The 21,333-nt window shown below is 49.4% G+C and overlaps 1 protein-coding gene across 2 annotated transcripts in view; it reads right to left on the reverse strand.

Annotated features, from left to right (window-relative positions):
- Nucleotides 1-21,333, reverse strand: part of TAF1B (TATA-box binding protein associated factor, RNA polymerase I subunit B) — a 1,890,249-nt gene that overhangs the window by 1,137,347 nt on the left and 731,569 nt on the right. The window lies entirely within an intron of this gene.

Below are 21,333 nucleotides of genomic sequence, written 5' to 3' on the forward strand. Positions count from 1 at the left end.
GATCCAGCAGGAAGCAAAGGTTTTGGGGCCATCCTGGGGACAGATTGGGTCGCCGGAGAATGGCCAGACTCATGGCATCCGGCGGGCTGGACCAAAAACATTACGCTTCTGGAGCTCATACCTATCGGGCTAGAATTACACATCTGGGGCAGGCGATTGGCAAACAGAACTAACCGCATGGTCAGACAACATGGCCTTGGTGGGGATTTTCAACAGAAGAACAACCAAATGCCAACTGGTGCTGAAAGTTTTAAGAGCCATCACCAAAATTACTTTGTTTGAAAATATCGCAGTCAGAGCAAAGCACATTGCAGGAGAAGACAATAACATTGCTGATGCTTTATCTCGTTTTCAGAGGACAAAATGTTGCCAAATGGCACCAAATGCTCAGAAAGATGAGACAGAGATCCCAAAAAACTGCTGGGAGATTCTGGGACAGTAACAAAATCAGCATCAACGCCAACCCCGAATGGACGGGGCCGGGATGCATAATCAAGTCCATCAAACACCTCAAACACGGGTGTATGCGGTCAAAGGCTGCCAACGAAAAATATAGAGCCTGACCAAGAGAGCCTTGGCGGACAACACCACATCTCAATATAGTGTCTGAAAACAGTACTAAATGTGACTGTCCTAACCCATGTAGAGTTGTTAACAACGAAGGATATTAATACATTTCTGGGTTGGGTTTACAGACAGGGTTTTAAAAGGGAATGGGCAAAGAGAGACATGACTGCAGTAGCTTATTTTTCAAAACTACAGGGAGACTAGGACCTCACCCAGAGCTCCCTAATTTCATACGCCTTGAAAGGCTGGGGAAAAATAGAAGGGCCACAGGGAGACAAAAGACGCCCTTTAGACTTCCAAAAGCTAGTTACAATAAGGAACAAGTTAATTACCTGTAACTGTTGTTCTCCAGCATGGGTCTGGCATGGATTCACATGCTCATGAATATTCCCCGTCGTCAGGCTGGGAATCCTCGGTAAAGAAAAAATCAGTATTGGTTTCGTTTCTGATCTGTCTTTCTTAGTAGTAACCAATCACTGCCCTCTCCCTAAGCACCGGCCCAGGCAGCCATCCTCAGATTTGGTAGCACGTAAAGTGGCAGTATGACCAAGTGAAGAGCCGCAGAGGGGTAGGAGGGAGGGTTCACATGTGAATCCATGCCAGACCCATGCTGGAGAACAACAGTTACAGGTAAGTAACTTGTTCCTTCTCCAGCATGGGGTCTGGCATGGATTCACATGCTCATGAATATAAGAATACATAGCAGTACACACATGCACAACCACGGGAGGTGGCAAGGCTCAACATTAAGCAGGGGGGAGGACCACCCGGCTCGGCGTACCTGACCCAGCTCGAGATGGCTGGTTTATTAAGATAAGGCCAATTGCCTCTAGAAACAACGAGCAACGCGCTCGCGCAAGCGTCTGCGTGCCGACGCTGGCTCCCTGTGAGCCTCGAGCGTCGGATGGAACTGAAAAGCTCGAGCGCCTCTAGAAACAAGGGCTGAGCGCGCTATAGCTCAGTAGGGGTCAGGCCTGACCCCTACTGAGCTATAGCGCGCTCATACTCTGTTTCTAGAGGCGCTCGAGCCTCTCCCACTGCCACCCGACTTTTCGTGCTCGAGCGCGCTCAGCCCTTGTTTCTAGAGGCGCTCGAGCTTTTCAGATTACTACGCTGCTTAACCCTCTGGAGTCTACCACTGTTTTAAAATGCCCCTTGTTGTTTTGGACGACCCGTGTCTGTTTCCAGACATTGTCATTAGTATAGAAGGTTGAGGGACAGCACTCTCCTCTATATCTTTTTAGTAGGCGATACACCACACTCCACCCAGGGATAGGCACCCCCGCTAGGTTCAGGGTGTTCTTCCTCAGGGTCAGGTACGCCGAGTCGGGTGGTCCTCCCCCCTTTTTCATGTGTGTTGAGTGTGAGCACTCTAATTGACTCATTTGTTTTGCAATCCTTTGATGCATTTTTGAATACCTACCTTCCTAAAAAACCGCTTTTGTTGTGTTACCAGACATTATCTTGTTAACGGTTTAGGACGAATACGGTGCACCAATGCACTTTAGCTACATAAGCTTTCCCTGTTGTTTCTTAGTCAACATTAAGCAGTACATAAAACTCAATATTAAGCATCTCTTACCTCCTCATCAGGCTCACCTTAAGCTAACAGGTTGCGCAGCACTGCCTGACCGACTCTGGACTCCTCCCTGGAATCCCGGACGACGCAGTAGAATCTCGTGAAGGTGTGCGTCGACCTCCACGTAGCAGCCCTGCAGATGTCCAGTAGGGGCACACCAGACAAGAACGCTGTGGTAGCAGCGATTGCTCTGGTAGAAGGGCTCTCGGACGGCCGGGCAACGGTCGGTTTGCCAACCGATGACAGTGCATGATGCAGCCGGAGAGCCATCTGGAAATGGAAGCCTTCGAGAGAGCCTTCCCTTGGTTCACAGGTCCAAAGTTCATAAACAGCTGTGATGTCTTTCGAAAACTCTTTGCTCGGTCCACGTAGAACTTCAGCGCTCTAGCTACATCCAGCGAGTGCAAAGTCCTCTCGGCCGGCGCCGAAGGCGACGGGGAAAAAGACTGGCAACACCAAGAGCTCGTTGAGATGGAAGTCCGACGGCACCTTGGGCATGAGGGAGGGGTGTGTCCTCAGCACCACCCTCGTCTTGTGGAAAGTCAAGTATGGAGGCTTGCAGGAAAGGGCCTGAATCTCTCCCACGCGTCGTGCAGAGGTGATGGCCACAAGGAACGCTTTCTTCCACGACAGGAACTTCAACGGAGCTGAATGCAAGGGCTCGAATGGCGGGCCCATGAGCCTGGTCAGCACCACGTTGAGCTCCCACGCCGGGGCTGGAGCCTTCACCGGCGGGAACAAACGGAACAGTCCTTTCATAAACTCCTTCACCAGGCGATGAGACCACAGGGATGACTGTCCTGCAGTCCTGGTGTATCGGGAAATCGCTGCCAGATGTATCTTGATGGAAGCGTGAGCTAGTCCAGCTTTGGCCAGCGACACTAAGTACGGTAGCACTTGAGGGGCTGTAATCCGTAAAGGGTTGATCTTCTGTGCACGGCATCAGACACAGAACCTCTTCCACTTATGTCCGCAGCACTTGAGAGATGAGGACACCCTGGCCTTTGCAAGAACCTCTCTGCAGTCAGCCGGGATATCGTACCCTCCAAACTCTAGTGCTGCAGAAGCCAGGCCTGCAAGGTCAGCGACTCCGGGTCGTGATGAAGAATGGCACCTCCTTCTCTGGAGAGAAGATCCGCGTCCTTCGCCAGATTGATAGGTGGGGACGCTGACAAGCCAGAAGGTCCGGGAACCATATCTGTCTCGGCCACCTCGGTGCGACGAGGATCATCCTGCACCGGGACCTCTTGAGTTGGTTGATGAGCTTGAGCAGCAACGGCAACGGCGGGAACGCATACAGGAACAGGCCGTCCCAGGGGAACGAGAAAGCATCGCCCATGCTCCTCGGCTGGGGAAACCGGCTGGCGAACCTGTGGCACTTGAAGTTCATCGCCGTCGCGAACAGGTCGATATGGGTTTTGCCCCATCGCCGGAAGAGATGATCCACTTTATCCTGGCGTAGTTCCCACTCGTGGCACGAGCGCAGCTCCCTGCTGAGTGAGTCGGCGATGGTGTTTTTTATCCCTGCTAGATGAAAAGGCACCAGAAACATCCCCAGGGCAACGGCCCAGTGCCATAGATCCTGGGCTTCCTTGGACAGGGCTGGGTAGCTGGTTCCTCCCTGCTTGCGGATGTAGAACATCATGGTGGTGTTGTCGGTGAAGTTCCTCACCACCTTGCCCTTGAGGCATGGGAGGAATGACTTGAGGGCCCAGAACACTGCTCGGAGCTCCAGTATGTTGATGTGGAGCGGCCTTTCCTCCAGGAGCCACAAGCCTCTCGCGTGAAGATCTCCGGTGTGTGCTCCCCACCCCTCCAGGGAAGCATCCGTCGTCACCGTCACCTGGTATGCTGGAGTCTGAAAGTCTGTGCCCGCAACGAGATGCGCGCGGGCGCCCCACCATCGAATTGCATGGCGGAATGCTTCGTTGAGCGAGAACTTGTCCTCAAAGCTGTCCATCGTCTGCGTCCAACGGGCATCGAGGAACTCCTGCAGAGGGCGCATCCGAAGCCTGCACAGGCGCACCAGATAGATGCAAGAGGACATCATCCTGAGAAGGGACTTGATGGACCTCACCTTGGCCATGTCTGTGGCCGCAGACGCCGTACCTTTCCCAGGATGGCCTGCGTTCTTTCCTCCGACGACAAGGCCAACTGCGCTACTGTATCGAGCTTGGCTCCCAGAAACAGCGTGACCTGTGACAGAACCAGGTGGGATTTGGGGAAGTTGATGGAGAATCCCAGGTCCGTGAGCAGCCGGACGGTCTTTGCTGTGTGTTCTATGGCGAGTTCCCTTGTCCCTGCTCGGATGAGCCAGTCGTCCAGGTAGGGGTAGACGTGGATCCCCTGCAGGCGCAGCCGCGCTGCCACTGGTGCTAGGCACTTGGTGAACACCCTGGGCGCCGGCTTCAATCCACATGGGAGGGCCTTGAACTGGTCGTGCCGCCCTTGGACTACGAACCTGAGAAACTTTCGGTGTCCTTTTAGGATGGAGATGTGAAAGTACGCATACTCCAAATCCAACAAAGATATGAATTCGCCCTCCTCCAGCTGGCCCAGCACGTGCTGGAGGGTGACCATCTGGAACTTCTGTGCCTTGATGTATTTGTTTAGCCGACGCAAGTCCAGGATGGGACGCCAACCTCCTGTCTTCTTTCTGACGAGGAAGTATCTTGAGTATACTCCGGAGCCCCGGAGCCTCTTTGGGACGAGCTCGATGGCTCCTTTCTTGAGCATCGCCCTTACCTCTAACAGTAGTTGAGGGACGTGGTTTTCTTTCCTGGCCACGGGAGGAATTCGGGAGCACTTCTTTAGAAATTCCAGAGTGTGCCCGTGGGCCAGGGCATCCAGCACCCAACGGTCGGTGGAGATGGACTTCCACACGCTGACGAACCTTGTCAGCCGGCCTCCCACCGGGGTGCTTCGGTGGGGCCCCGATGTGGAGGCCGATTCAGTCTTGCTTGGAAGCAGCCTTGCCGCCCTGGCCTCCCTGGCGACGACGGCGAGATCCATCCACTGGACTTGCCTTGTCCACTGTAGGCTTCTTGTGACGAAAAGCGGGCCGGCTGACGTTAGGTCGAGGAGCTGCCGCCGAATCCTTTGGCGGCACCTTGCTTGCCTCTGGAGTTCCGAAAGGGAAGCCGCCGCTGCTGCAGATCTCCCAAAGCCCGAGCCGTCTCCGTGTCGGTCTTGATGGCCTGCAGCGACTCATCCACAGTCTTTCAAAACAGATTGTTCCCGTCGAAGGGCATGTCCAAAACCTTGGCTTGCACGTCCTGGCGAAATCCGTCGCCTTGAGCCACCCCCGCCGTCGAAGGCAAACGCTGTTGCCCAACTGGCGGAAACCGGTGTCAGCAATGTCCGTGGCCACAGTTATGGCGTGGTCCGACGCCACCTCCCCCTCCTGTAGGATCGCCAGGGCCTCTGCCCTCTTGTCGTCCGGGAGGCAGTCCAACAGGGGGGCGATCTTGTACCACAATTCCCTGTCGTAGCGGGCCACAATCGCTAGGGCGTTGCCTGCCTTAATCGTCGTCGCCGCCGACGAGATGACTCGTCGTCCCACGGCATCCCACTTCTTTCCCTCACAATCCGATGGGGAAGTTGAGGATAAAGCCGATTTCCCCCCCCCGCTTTCTTCTTGGCTGCCGCTGAGATGACCGAATCCGGGGTCGGCTGCACCCTAAGGCACAACGGGGCGGCGTCGGGACCCAGTATTTCTTCTCGTACCGGTCCCTCTTGGCAGGTGTCGTGGACGGGTTCTTGAGGAGGGCAAGTCCCTCGTCCCAGATGTCATCCAGCAATGGCACTGCGAGTACCGTCTTCCTTTTGGCCTTGCGCAGTTGGTAGAGGAAGCCTTCCTTCATCTTCTCCTCAGGGCACAGTTGAAAAAGCTCGGATGACCTGGCAATCATGGCGTGGAAGGAGCCAATCTCGTCGTGCGGGGACACCCGAGGAATCGGAGATGGGAGGCCAGTCCCGTCGTCACCACCGTCGTCATCCGTCCCCGTCATGGCCAGGTCCGTTCCCGTGTTGTCCCTCGGGATAGGGGAAGGCGACAAAGGCTGAGAAGGCCGTGAGGGCCGAAGGGGCACTGGATGAATTCTCCTCCTCTCGTTCGGAGGGCTTCCCGACGGACCAGGTTCAGCTGGGTCATCCGTCGGGGACAGGGGCAGTCTCATCCTTCGGGCATAAGGCTTGGATTGCCATCAAAATGGCTGCCGAGTTGTACTGAGGCTCGGGTTGCGACGGGAGTGCCGGGAACAATGGTTGTCCCTCCACAGGAACCTCGTTGTCGTTGCCACCCTCGCTCTCATCGTCCCCCTCCTCGGGATTCCTCCCGTGGGCCTGGGCATCTTCAAATTCTCAGTCAGTTCCTCCTCGGAGGTTGTGTCCGTGTCGCCCACCGCCCCCCCCTCTTTTTCCACCAGGGTCTTCACGGGGGTCTTCTCAATGGGCCTAAAAGAGGATTCCCTCTGCGGAGGCAGGGAAACTCGGGGCCCCGAGGTCGCCTCCACTGGGATAGCCTCCACAGGCTTCGCCAGGGCCGCAGCGACTCCCTCGATAGAGGCCTTAGTCCGGTGAATCAAGGCCTTCACCACCTTGGGCGCGGTTGAGGCCTTCACCTTAAGGGGAGGGTCACCGCCTCGCTCCCCCTCGGCCGGTTCCTCCGAGATCGACCGGGGCCTCTCCAGAAGCTTAGCCGGGTTCTCAGATTTTCTCTTCCCCAAGCCAGAGCGTTGGCTCGCGGTTGATGGCGTCGGTGAAGGTGCGCCCTGCCTGGCAGCCGAGGAGCCCGACCATTCGGTGCTCCCGGTGCCTGCGGTGCTTTGCCTTCTGTTGGGTCCCTGTCGCCGGGGCGCCCTCACAGGACTTAGAAGACCACTCAGACTTCTTCTTCTCACCTGCTGGGCTCTTGCCTTCCAGCCATTTGGAGAGACGGGTCCGGCGATCCCTCATCGTCCGATCCGACATGTTAAAGCAAAACGCACAGTCCTTCTCCACGTGCGTTTTGTCCTCATGGAGGCAGTAAAGGCCTTTTCGAATGCTCATACTCCTTGAACACATTTTGTAGGTTGCATCCAGGGCAGATCCTGAACAGTTTGCCGGGAGTCGAGCTTCCCTTCTCCTGGGCCATGTTCTTCTCGTTCACGAGGTAGGCCTCAGAAACTTCTGGAATCCTCCAAGAAGCGTAACGCGATGAAAACCTCACCCTTGAGGGGCGTATATAAATCCGAAACGGGTCCCCGTTGATCGGAAGTAGAAACGGTGGAGCTTGAGGCTCGATTAAACAGAAAAATGAGAAATCTCTTTGAAAAAGCGCAAAACGCAGTAAAAGGTCGAGAGCTGTAGCATGAGGACTCCCAACACTTGAGCGTGTGGTAAAAATCTGAGGATGGCTGCCAGGGGCGGGGCCTAGGGAGAGGGCAGTCATTGGCTGGGAGCAGTATGACCCAGAGACCAGTGATTGGTTACTACTAAGAAAGAGATCAGAAATGAAACTGATACTGATTTTTTCTTTACCGAGGATTCCCAGCCTGACAACGGGGAATATTCATGAGCATGCGACTCCATGCCAGACCCCATGCTGGAGAACAGGCCTACTGGAAGAGTTATGTTCGCACCCATATGAAACCCTGGTGTTCAGGACAGCTTTCTTTTTAGCATATTTTGGAGCTTTCAGAGCGAGTGAGCTCATAGCGTCAAATACCATAGCCAAGAATGGCCTAGGGATGATGGACACAAGGGTGAGAGCAGATAGCATCTCAATTGACATCCAGAAGTCCAAAACAGGATACAAAAGAAAAATGAATATCTACTGTATTGATGATGCTAACAATTGTCCAGTATACATCACAAACAAATATTACTTGCAGCGCCTACACGTACGGGGGAGGTTCCTGATACACAGGGACGCTTCCTCTTTGAGCCATTTTCAGTTCAAATTTATACTGATGAAAGCCATTGGCAAAGCAGGATGGGACCCGAAGGAGTTTGGGACTCATTCATTCAGGATTGGCACAGCAACAACTGCATGGCAAGGGGGCCTTGGAACTCAGCCAGTAAAAAACACAGTGGGTTGGAAATTGGAATTGTTTCAAAAGATATATAAGACCGGAACGAATATAAACCAATTTTGTCTCCCCGCAAACAGATCATGACGCCCCCTCAAATCAGCCTGGATAATAGGGCACTCTTTCATTTTCAGAACAGGGAGATGCACGGAGGAAACAAAGGAGGGGCCAGCATTTAAAAACACCATTACCTCATGGTGGGACTACAGGGGGATACTGTGGACAGATATTCATGAAAAACTGGCAGACTTGGTGGCATACAGGGACCCCCCACCCCGAAGTCCTTGTCATACATCTAGGGGGAAACAACCCAGTCTCCATGGAGAGGAGAAACCTACTAGAAAACACATGCACCTCTTTAGCAGGCTACGCCCACAATTGGATGGGTACAGACATTTTTTATTCAGTCATTTTACCGAGAAGAACATGGCTGGGTGCTAAGTCGTGGACACTGCCTGGAAGAAGCTGAACAGAGGGATAGAAAAATTCTGTGCAACCAGGGGGCAGGGGTTTATAAGACACAGCACTATAACCCTGGCCACTCCCGTATCTGTGAAAAAGATCCGAACACATTTTTCAGTGGCAAGAATGGAACATTTCCATGGAGAAATTATTGACAACCTGGCAGCTAGGGGATGTAGGTAGCAACTTTTGGGGGGAACTTGGAAGGCCGGCCACCCTCCCAAGTGTAGCGGCACAAGCCAGAGGGCGCAACCTCAGGACCTTGTGCCCAAAAGTACACATTATGTTTTATGGTTATTATGATTGTTTGTTATGATAACATAATGATGTGCAATAAAAAACCTTTTTATTGCCAACACTCTTCCAATGTTTTGTGTGGTACATGGGGGCTGGGGTGCTTGGCGGTGGGGGGGGGGGCAGGCCATGGTTTTATTACAGCTGGCAAACTCTAGATCCACCAGTTATAGAAAGCGCTGTGCAGGGAAACACGCAGCTACAGGCCGTGGGCCAATAACCTGTGCCCCAGTGTTGACAGGACAGGGAGAGGGGGCAGCAAGTCAGGTCTTCTGTTCGCAACCCCCCCTCTTCCTCTCCATTCACGCTTGTCTCTGCAAGGCGCCCCAGAGCCAGGCAGGAGGAAGGGCAAGGTGGGAACAACACCTTGATCTTCACACCAAGTAGATGCTAAATACCTAGGGCAGGGCAAGAAGGTAGCAAGCCGCCCACAAACAAAAGAAGCACCTTCGGATGCGGCATGCCGCTGGCGCCAGCCGGCCGGAGGCTGAACACCACAGCCCCCACTTAGGCATAACAAAGCACAGGGCCAGCCCCTGGGACCGATATAAGGAGCTGCTCTGCAGCAACAAAGCACACTTCAGTTTGGGACCCTGCACAGGGACCCAAACAACGGGTACACTGCGCAGGCAGAGTACTTTTCTCATCCCAGAACCCACCCACCCACGAAAAGGGCAGCGAAGGAGAAGAAAGTAGGGCACCGTATGGGGCCCACACTGTCGTAGGGCAAGGAAGGCGGCATGGGCCAGAGGGCCCAACCTCAGGACCTCATGCCCAAAAGTACTCATCATGTTTTATAGTTATCATGATTATGATTGTTTGTTACAATAACATAATGATGTGCAATAAAAACCCACAGCCTTTTTATTGCCAACACTCGGCCAAGGTTTTGTGTGGTAAAAGGGGAGTAGAGGGGGAGGAGTTGACAGGAAGGCCATGGTTTTATTACAGCCGACAAACTCTGGGTCCACCGGTTACAAAAGTAATGATTGAGATAAATCGCACATTTATATTTTTACTAGGATTTTGTAGGTTTACATTTTTGTATTTTTAGTATCATCATCATCTCAAAAGTGATGACTGAGATAAATGTCACATATATATATGTATATTTTTTTAGGATTTTGTATGTTTATATGCTTATATGTTTGTATGCATTCTTGCCTCAGAGAATTTATACTGGTAATGGATTTTATGTGATTAATGTAACCTGAAGAGATAATCTACATTGTAATAGGATATTATATTATGTTATTAATGGACTCCGTAGAAAGAATTTTATGAACAAATCAAGTTGTAAAAGTTTGTTATCACCGAGGGAACTGTTCCAAGTCTCTGGTTTCTCCTTCTCTTCCCTTCGAAAACTTCTCCTCTGCGTTCTTGGCTTTTTAATCTCTCGGACCAGGTTTTTCTGAAGTGCCTCTGAAAATCTCTTTGGGGCACGTATAGTAGACCCAATGGTTATTCTTATTCTGTTACTTCGTGTAATGTTGAGATGAGAAAATTTGAACAAATAGGCTGAGTCCCTGAATGATTCTCACTCTTCTTAATGTCTGGCCATTGTGAGAAACCAAAGGGTGTCTCATCTGCTAGTCCCCGTGGATCGATCTCTCAGGTGGCCAGGGCACGGCCATTGCCTTTGGATCCAGACCCAGGGGGTGAACCAGTGCGGGAGGATCATCTGTATGAGGGGTTTTCAGGGAATGGGGTTGAGGCGACCAATTGTGAGATGCGGTATCCCTCCCTTTCCCGTACGTATCTTATTTAATAGGATTCTCTGATGTCCCAACTTTCCCCCTCCCCCTTCTACACAAACACTGGGCAGAGGAAGAGGGCGACTGAGAGGAAAGAGGCTAACCCTTACATATGACATTGGACATGTCCCACTAATCAGGTCATGCAAAGTCAGGCACTAGACTTTAAGTGTATACAGCTGATACCAAATAGCGCTCCTCACACGAATAAAAGGCGGAACATAGACACACACTGAGCAAAGTGGAACACGAGTAAGAGCAGAACTTCCGGGGCAAAGTCAAACCTACTGCATCAGAGCAAAGGGTGAAGAATCTCAGGAGTATGCTGCATCGCACAATTGAATGCTGCATAAGTGTGGATGATACACGAAGAAAGGCAGACCTGTGAAATAACTTTGAAGTAAAGATAGCTGTAAAGCGAGCAAAACTGAGTAACTGAGTGGTTCGACGAAAGGAAGTAGCCTATTCGAAAGTCTCTGTGAAAGGTGAAATGTTTGGAGCAATACATTATAAATTACTCACTGTAGTGACTAACGTACTCCTAGTCCATAGTCCCTTTTCCTCTATACTGTATGGGCATCCCTCGCTATGGACGGGAGACAGAACCTTTTTCACCAGAAAAAACCTTTGTCCCCTTTAAATTTAGAGGCGCGCAGGGGCGTAGCCCTGGGAGCATGTGCTCCCCTGACTCCGCCCACCAGTGCTACTGCTCAGTCCCCACTAACATGTCAACAATATTACCATTGCCTAATGACACCAGTTTTATAAGAAGGGAGGATGGTGGGATGTATGGAGGAAAGGGGACTATGGACTAGGAGTATGTTAGGGTGCAGCGGCGACCCTCCTTAAGAAAACAAGTTCCTTAATACTGCCTCTCCGAAAGCCGCATCTGACCTAGAGCCGGCATCCAAACAGTAGTGTAGCATTAATGATGAGGCGAATTGTGTAAATATAACTCGGGTTTTATTGTTATATATTAAATAAAGAAAGGAATATTAAGAGGGGATACAAATAAGGAGTCTCTGAAGGGAGGTCCTTCAGTCTCCCCAACCGTCTCTGCAATGGCTCTCTCCCTTCCACATTCTCCTTCTGGAATCTCTGTATCTCTGTAAATTCCACAACCATGCAGCAAGTGTCATCACAGCAAATGTCACCATGCTACACATCCCTCTTATGTCTAGACAAGTCATTATTCTCCATAGTCAGTTAAGTACATCGGTCTCTGGTATCTTCTTCCAAATCTTGATACATAGGTCTTCATCACAGTTGGTACATATATGGAATTAGTTGGTAAGGAAATGTTCTGATTCTCTCTCTTTTCAACTATATCACTTTTATCCATACTCTCACCATTGACTTGCCTTTTTACTCCCATAACTCTACCATCATTCCACACTCTCCCATCACTTGTACGAACAGCATGTTTGAATACTTCAATGACTTGAATAGGATCTGACCACTTAATACCTTTCACTCTCAAAACTTCTGGCAACTTCACTCTCACAAAACTACCGACTTCCACTGCCTCATTATCCTTGAATCTTTTCTTGTCATGTCCTGCTTTATTTCTACTTTGTCTCTGTCTAATCATATCGACAGCCTTACTGGTTCCAACTTCCATATCTATCACTTCACCCATCCATCCAGGACAGAGCTTGGTGATTGCCTTTCTACCTCTGCTCAATTCAAAAGGTGATACACTTGTAGAACTGTGCGGAGTAAATCTGTGTGCCATTATGACATTCTTAACAGCTTCTTTCCAGCCTACACCGTTGGCCCATGCCCACCTAATGGTATCCTTAAGAATCCTGTTATACCTTTCAACCACCCCATTGGTTTGTGGGTGATAAATCGCACTGGTCACATGTTTAATCGATCTTTTCCCTAAATAGTCTTCCATTTCTTTCGAAACAAATTGAGGGCCATTATCAGATAATATAACTCCAGGATATCCTTCCCTACAACATACTTCTTCCATGAAATTAATGTTTTTAGTCGTGACACTCGACATAATTTTTACTTCTGCCCACCTTGTTAAAACATCAATCATAACCACACAAAACGTCTGGCAGCCTTCACTCCATATGGGACCCATAATATCAATACCTGCTTTCATCCATGGTCTGCTCGGCACATCAGTAATAACCATCGGGTACTCATTACTCACACAACCTTTATCAGATGTATTGGATACAGTTTCTTGTGGCTCTCTCGATCCCTGCATCGCATCCCGGCCACCAGTATGTGTTCCTTATTCTGGACTTGGTCTTGGAAATCCCCTGGTGTCCTTCATGGCCTAGATCAATTATATTCTTCCTTAAATCTTCAGGTGGAATTAATCTATCCCCTCTGAGCAAGTATCCATCTTGTACACTCAATTCATCCCCGATACTCCACAATCACTGTACATCTGCTTCCTTGAATTTAGAGATAGGGATTTGTCTTTTGTTTATATTTTCCATCACAAATTGGAGCCTGACATCCTTACTCATTCCTGTAAGCCATTCCTCCTTAGCAATAGCCGTGTCCTGTACCACACATATTTCCTGTTGACTCTCTTCATCATCCTTTTTGTTATCTTCTTGGGTATTTGTAAGTCTGGATAAACAATCTGCAGCATAATTTCTCACTCCAGGAATATACTTAACCACCACATTGAACTCCTGCATCCTATGTAGCCATCTCCGTATCCTTGCCGACACCTTGTCCAGACCTTTGTTCATGAATAACTCCACGAGTGGCTTGTGATCTGTGTTTACCCCAAATTGTGTTCCCCACACAAAACTCCTGAACTTGTCCACAGCCCAAATGATGGCTAAAGCCTCTTTTTCGATAGTCTCTTATGACTTTTCTGCTCCTTTTAATAGTCTTGAGGCAAACGCAATTATCTTTTCCTCTCCGTTATGCAGCTGTGCTAACACCGCACCTAGACCCACATTGCTGGCATCTGTCGTGATTACTGTTCGCTGTCCCCTTGTAAAATTCTTCAGTGCCGGTGCGGTTGTGAGGGCACTCTTTATGTACTTGAAATCTTTCTCACAATTCTCATTCCACTCATATTTAACATTCATTCTGGTGAGATCCCTCAACGCAGCCGTATGATCAGCAAACTTGCTAACATATTTAGAGTAATACTCAGCCATTCCTAAAAAGGTTCTTAGTTCTTCTTTGTTGCCAGGCTGAGCCATGTCATTGATGGCAGACAATAAATCCGGCTTGGGTGTAATACCTTGCTCCGATATTACATGGCCCAAATACTCAATTTGCTCTCTGTAGATTTCGATTTTTCTTTACTCAATGTCATGCCCATCTTGTGCAGTTTCCTTAATGCTCCATCCAAAATCTTATCATGCTCTTTCTGATCTCCCGCAAATGTTAGGATATCATCTTGAAAAAATAAAATACCCTTATCACCATCAAAAATGTGATGCATGGTTTTCTGAAATACAGAGGCTGCCGATACAAGACCAAACGGCATTCTCTTGTACTGGTATAAACCTTCTGGAGTTATGAATGCTGTGAACTGTCTTGAATCTCTGTGCAAACAAATTTGATGATACGCTGAAGTGAGGTCAAGGGTTGAAAATACTTTCAGGAATTGTTATCTACGATGGGGCCTGCGAATGTTGGGAAGCGGATGCCACCATGCTACAAGTAAAGTAGTGTTTGCAAAAGGGCAAAGGAGTGGCCCACGTGGCCGCTCTGTTGATGACCTGCCACAGGACGTGCCTCTGTCATGCGACTGCCGTGGCCTTGGTCCTGATAGCGTGTGCATGCAAGTTCGCTGGAAGTGGTTTATGCTGCCCCTCAAAGGCCTCCTTGATAATCGAAACCATCCACTTTGCGATTGAGGCCTTGGTTGCCTGATAACCCCGGGCTTGACCCCCCCCCCACCCTCTGAGGGTGACAAAGAGAGCCTCCAACTTGCGGAAGCTCTTGGTCCTGTCCAGATATAATTTCAGAGAGCGCCTGACATCTAGACAGTGCAAGACCCTCAGCGCATCGTCCTTAGGATCCGCATAAAAAGTAGGTAACATTATCACCGCATTTAAGTGGAAAGCAGAGACTATTTTAGGTAAGAACGTGGGATGCGTTCTCAGGACCACCTTATCACTGTGAAATTTAGTGTAAGGTTCTGAAGCCACCAGTGCCTGGATCTTGCTAACTACGTGCAGACGTAAGACCCACCAAGAGCGCTATTTTAATGGTGACTAGTCTGATGTCCGCGGACGCCATTGGTTCAAAAGGTTTGTGCGCCAGGGCGCCCATCACTACGTTGAGGTCCCACACCGGGTGTCGTTTCTTGATAGGCGGGTAGAGCCTGGTGAGGCCCACCAGATGTTGTTTAACCACTGGGTTGGAGGATGAGAAAATGTCCTCCTCCGAGTTCCAGTTTAGAGCTGTGGGATCGGAAGTGCAGCTGTTCAAATGCTGTATATAGTAGCTCCATAGGCATCACAACTTTTCCTGTTGTCTGCTGTCGCCAGAGGAGATCCGTGGGTGATTGAATACACCCACGTTTGCGCCATAGTTCCTCACTTGGTGCTCTGCACTTCAGCTCAATGATCTGTGCTATGGGGCGTGCTGTGTATGTGTCTGTTGCCTGGGGTGTTACCGCACTGGCTATGATGTACCCTGCACTCATGGGTATTCTTTGCCCGCCACATCGGTGGCTGCATTTCCTAATGATATTTCGTCTGCATTTTGTGTGTGAACTAAACATTTGACGAACGTTACAACAGAGGGTTCTGCGAGGGTTGTAATCAATGCGCTCAGCAACTCAGCATGTTGCACTGAGGACCCATCTGCCCTTCTGAACCCCCTGCTCTGATATTGTTAAAGGATGCCCCATCATGAGAATTGTTGCTCAGTGTTACTACCGGGTACCCCGCCTTCACCCACACCGATTCTGCTTGGTCTCCCACTGCCGATACCAACAGACTTTTTATGTCTCCTATTACGAGAGGCACCCCAGCGGTGTGTTTTTTGAAAGCGTAAATTCATTTCCCCGCACCCGCAGTGAGTTGGGGGAAGGACTTGGGGAGGTTGTTCTTGTCCATTTGCGCCATGGGGACATAATGAGGGCGTCCACTGCATTTGTGCATTAGGGGAATTTGTAGCTTTGTTTTAATTGTCCCTGTTTTCAAACCACTTCCCTTTTTCTTTGCTTATGCTATTCTCACAAACCATTCTCTCGACCTTCCGTCCCACAAGCTTTCTACCCTCGACCGCTACTACACAGGGTTCTGCGAGGGCCGTAATCAATGCGTTCAGCAACTCAGCATGTTGCTCTGGGGACCCATCTGCACTTCTCAACCCCTTCTTCTCCATCAGGACAGACATGCATGCACCGTGGTGGTGACGTACGCAGAGTCTGAATAAATTGTGGTGCAACATTGCCTCAATCAGTGCTACGAGTTCTGCTGCTTGGGCAGAGAAATGTCTTGGCAGTCTCTTCATGACGAACGTTTCGTACTCTCCCTCCTCCAATCGAACTACAGCTGCCCCAACATGTTTTTCACCTGTCTCTGGATCAATCGACGCGGACACATCAACAAAATATACTTCCCCTTCTTATAGAGCACTGTCTTTGGCTTTGGCAATGTCATCCCCTTCTCCTTCATATGTTGCACAGTCATGCTCTTGCATGTCCTAGCCGGTGCATGGCTCAGTAAGGAATGTGGCTAGGTTTACTGTTCTGCATTGTACCATATGGATATTTGGGCTTGACAGGATTATTTCACATGCGCTCTCTGGCCCTCATTACAAGTCAGGCGGTGGACCATGGTGCTATTAGCACCATGGTCCATGCCGGATTCCGCCATGGTGGATGGCGGAATTACCGCCCCATTCCAAGGTGAGTGGGGCGGTAATTCCCCATTCACCATTTGCCCTTCCCCATTCCCATTTTGGCCCCATAGGGCATAATGGGGATGGGGAAGGAGCAAATTACGGCACCGTATATTACGGTGCCGTAATTAGCATCAAGGTCGCTTAGCGCCTTGGACTTTAACGCCTGCAAAAAGCAGGCGCTAAAGTGTGAATCAGGCGTTAAGGGTTAACGGCGCCGACGGCGCCGTTAAACCCTTAACGCCTGACTTGTAATGAGGGCCTCTGTGTGGTTAAAGTGGACTTCGAGCATTCCAGGATGGCAAACAGTAAGTGCTCAACATACAATGTTATTGAGCACCCCGTCACGATAATGGAACTTTTTTCAATGGCGAAGGCTGCAGCAGCGAGTGCCTGTTCGCAAGTGAATCATCCCTGTATTACACAATTAAGTGTGCCGCTATAGTAGGCCAAAGGCTTGTGTCCCATGGAGCTCTTCTGTGTTAGCACTGCGGTCATGAGGGTGCCATTTGAATGTGAGAAGAAGTAGAACTCTTGTGTATAATCTGGGGTCGCGAGGACTGGGGCTGCTGAAATCAACTCTTAATTATTGAATCCAGTTAGCCTATGTAGAGGAGTTCCCAGATATGGCCTGCATCCCTGCCCCCCAGTGCGAGTGGCCAGTAAAATACTCGCCACGGTATGTGACGTATGAGGAGCAACTGAACCAACAGAGAGCCGCATTGGGCCTCTGCCCTGTGTACATTAGAAGATCAGTACCTGTTGAAATGCCAATAAGCAGACAGCCCTGGGCAGCACGGTACCCAATCAGACAACCATACCAGCCGCTGATACGAAACGATGAGTATTTACAGACTGTCCATGAGGAGACACAAAGAGCCCTGATGGAAGGCAAACGATGATGAGAAGAGGGACTGGACAGACTAACGCATGAGAAAAGGCAACACGCGAACGCATGTATCCACGAAAACAGGTGCAAGAGACACGAAGGGCAACACAATGTTAAAACGTAAGAAACGTCATAGCGAAAGAACTAAGATGGAAGAATCAAACCAGCTAATGTGTGTAACGCAAGAAGCTAAGAAATTGACACTGCTTGCAATGCTTAGTAGAACATAGAGCGGCAAGCGCCAACCATATATATACCTCAATAAGGCACAATGTAGTACACGTGCGACTCCATTTTGTAAAGTACTCCCAGGCGGCCAAGGCCTAACTGATCGGGGTTCATATCCAAGCCCAAGCCAGGGGAAAGAGTGGAATCGAAACTCAAAGGACGGCTCAGGCCTGGGAAATCGAGGTCAACCCAAGAGAGGGAGGCGAGCTTCAGCTAAGGAGAATAGAAACTTCAGAGCATACCAGCCTGCCCTGTGAAGGTCAGGATAAGGAGGCCCGGGCAGGTGGTGGAGCTACATGGAGAATTAAATACACGAAAAGCTGAAAACTGAAGCAGATTCACGGTGAACCAACACGTGACCAGCCAGGCGTGAAGATGTACCACCGTCTGATGTCACCCAGATCCAAGGGGTGCCATAACTGTTCCTGATAAGAGACTACAGTTTCGAGGTCTTCCTTAGCCAACTAACTGACACATCGCCCTAAAAAAGGGAGGCAGGGTGAATCTTGGGACACTAGGCACCTGGGTGTCCATTCTGCATGCTGCTAATTAAAGTGGAGATTTATGCTTAGGGGTGTAACCTGCCCAATCACAATGGATCAAGTTATCTGGAGTCCTATAGATATCTTAACCAATAGGATGTCGTACTTATAGTGATGTCCATCACGCGTGATGTAGAGGGATGGGCGTAGACGCCCACCCGATAAGAGTTATCCAATCTGCATTGTCATATACAGATATAACACCTATACTTAAGTTACCTTTCCCAACCAATTATATTGCGTGATGATTTTTGCAGAATTAGACATCAATGATGACGAGCTTAGCCTAAAAAACGGCTGTTCAACTGAAGTTCGAGGAAGTCAGAGCGAGACAGGTGTTTGCAATGCTGCCGATTTCCATATGCTGATGTATGTATCATTAAACGGACTTCCCTTTGCCAACTTATTGAGACCTGATTTTTGAGATGTGCTGGAGTATGTGAATCCTGCACCCTGTCCTCACATGGTGCAGCTATCTAGTATTACAAGTTCTCGGGGGTTGAGTACTGACCAATGGGCCCGTCAGTAATTTCCTCTCCCCTTGAACACTTGGTAGCGTGAGGATGGTTTCGGCCATCGATTATTGATAATCGATTGATATAGTTATAAGACACCCTTAGACCGACGGCACGAAGTAACTCTGGGCCTTCGGTTACATCACGAGTCCTTTTGCCATTCCGGCTGAGTAGGCCGACAAGCTCCCCGTGGACAATGATAGAGTAAAATTTCAAAAGAAATCTGCAGTGGGTCTGAAGGAACCCGCCTTTCCAAGCATAACGCTTCTCATTCCCACGGGCAGCGGATCGGACGAAAACGTTAAAAGCGGGAAGAGGAAGAGGCGGTGATCCTGAAGTTCCAGAGAGGAAAAGAGGCAATCGGTTAGTGAAAAAACGAAACTTGTTACCTTGGCAAATGTCTCAGGCAATAGAGCAAGTAGGGGAAATGTAACGGAGGATGGCGGAGAAAAATAAAGTAGCTAGAGGTAGAGAAGACGGTATATATTTAAAGTATTTAAAGGGCTAATGACTCCAGTATAAAAAGAAAAACATATATAACGAGGAATACCAGGGGGGGACCTGAGCTAAAAGTTAAAAGACTACCAGGGGGACACCTGAGCTAAAACGTAAAAGAATACCAGGGGGGCACCTGAGCTAAAACATAAAAGAATACCAGGGGGGCACCTGAGCTAAAACGTAAAGAATACCAGGGGGGCACCTGGAAGAAAACGTAAGAATACCAGGAGGGGGGGGGGGGGGACCCGAGAAAAATACTAGATTTTGCCTTGTTCCTGCGCTTTAAAGAGTGGTCAGAAGGAACGTGAACCCAGAGCCCACAGAGGGGGGACAATTTAGGCTACGATTACATTTAAAGACGGAATTAACGGGGTTCGTTCAAATCCCATGGTGGAGTATTAATTAGAAGGCAGGTACATGTATGACCAGCTGGTGTCTGTCTTGTCTGTCAAGTGTCCGTCATATGTGTTTTACTGCATGTTAAATGTACAATTGTATTGGTGATTGATTGAAATGCATTTTGGCCTTACGCGATTCTGTAACTAAGAGGGAATCGCCAGTGAATTGATGGTTTCTTTTGAGTTAATTGATACTATACATTTTGGCGGGAAGAAGTGGATTGGAGCTTGCGGTTGTGGTGCTCGCGCATACTAGTGGGAATATTAAAAGATTGTGTAAATATTGTTGGTGTCGAAGTTAAAAAAACAAAACAAAAAATGGAAGAGGTTACCCCACTTGCGCACTTGTGCAAGTAACTGCCCAAGCATGCAATAAAATTGAAGAAATATAGCCAGGAGTGGGTTAAGGTTACTGCCAATAAGATGTTTATGCCTTGGCCCCAGAATGGGTTATTGTCTAAGGCTGTTTTACAGCACATGACAACCTTCCTACATGCCACATATACTGGCAAGAAGCTTGAGAAACGCCTTGCTGTTCTCAAACTTTGGAAGATGTTTGAGCAAACGAAGCAAGAAGAACCACCTGCAGACTGGATATTAAATGTATGTAGGGAGGGGGGTGAGACACCTACCGCGCCACCAGACTTGCCAGAACTAGTCATTGAGGGAAGCAAATCAGAGGGTCTTTACCCGTTACGAGAACTCAAAGCAGCCACAGGGTACAGTAACCCTGCATATGAGTCACCTACATGCAGTAATGACGAAACTAAAGAACAGGAGCAGGAAATTGGTTTGGCCTCCACAGTCCCGAGGGCCAAGGAGATGCGCGACGATAGTAGTAAGGATCAGGCACACGCTAGTGCACCTCTCGATAAAGAGAGAGAGGGAATGAAGCGGAAAGGAAGTGATGAGACAGCATTCGCGAAAGACAAATGGATGAGAGGACAGATACTATTAAAGCTAGATGGAAAGGGAAGCAATGATGTGCGACGAGAGGAAGGCACGATGAAGAGCAAAGAAAGGAGAAGGAAGCAAGGGATGAAAGGACGAGAAAGAAGGATAGATTAAGGCGAGAACAACTATATCGCAAAGAACAAGGAATACCGCTCAGTCGCATACAGTATGCAGCCTATGAAAAATACAGGCTGAACATGTTAAAGTTGGAGGAAGAAAGGAGAGTGCATGAAAGGAAGGTAAAAAAGCGGGAAGACGAGGAGAGTAGAAGGGCAAAGGAACATAGAAATTAACGAATGAGGGAAGTAGATAAGGCTAGAGAAGAAGTGAAAAAGCGAAGGCAAGGTGGTAATACTGCCCCGCCAGCAGACGGGAGGAGTGGGGGAAAAAAATTAAGATTGTGCCTTTCAATTCCCGCTGCTAGAAAAAGGGGGAGTGAGGCCACAATACATTCCATGGCCACACATGGACCGAGAAAACTTAATAGTAATCTTCCAATGCTGACATCGGGGGCTGGGAAATGGATACACGAGTTAGAAAAAATTACCGGGGGAGTCACCTTAGCTATAGGCGACATCAAGGGCCTCCTGATCGCCATACTTGGTGAAAGGGCTGACGATGTGTGGAAACGGGTTGGGTATCCAAGGGTAACGATAACTAACACTACCCATGACGTAGCACCGTTTAATAATTGTAGAGCAGCAGTGTGGAAAGCGCTGCGAACGCTATACC

Source organism: Ambystoma mexicanum, chromosome 4p, assembly GCF_040938575.1.
Source record: "Ambystoma mexicanum isolate Mex_15411 chromosome 4p, UKY_AmexF1_1, whole genome shotgun sequence".
In the NCBI taxonomy this organism is placed as follows: Eukaryota; Metazoa; Chordata; class Amphibia; order Caudata; family Ambystomatidae; genus Ambystoma; species Ambystoma mexicanum.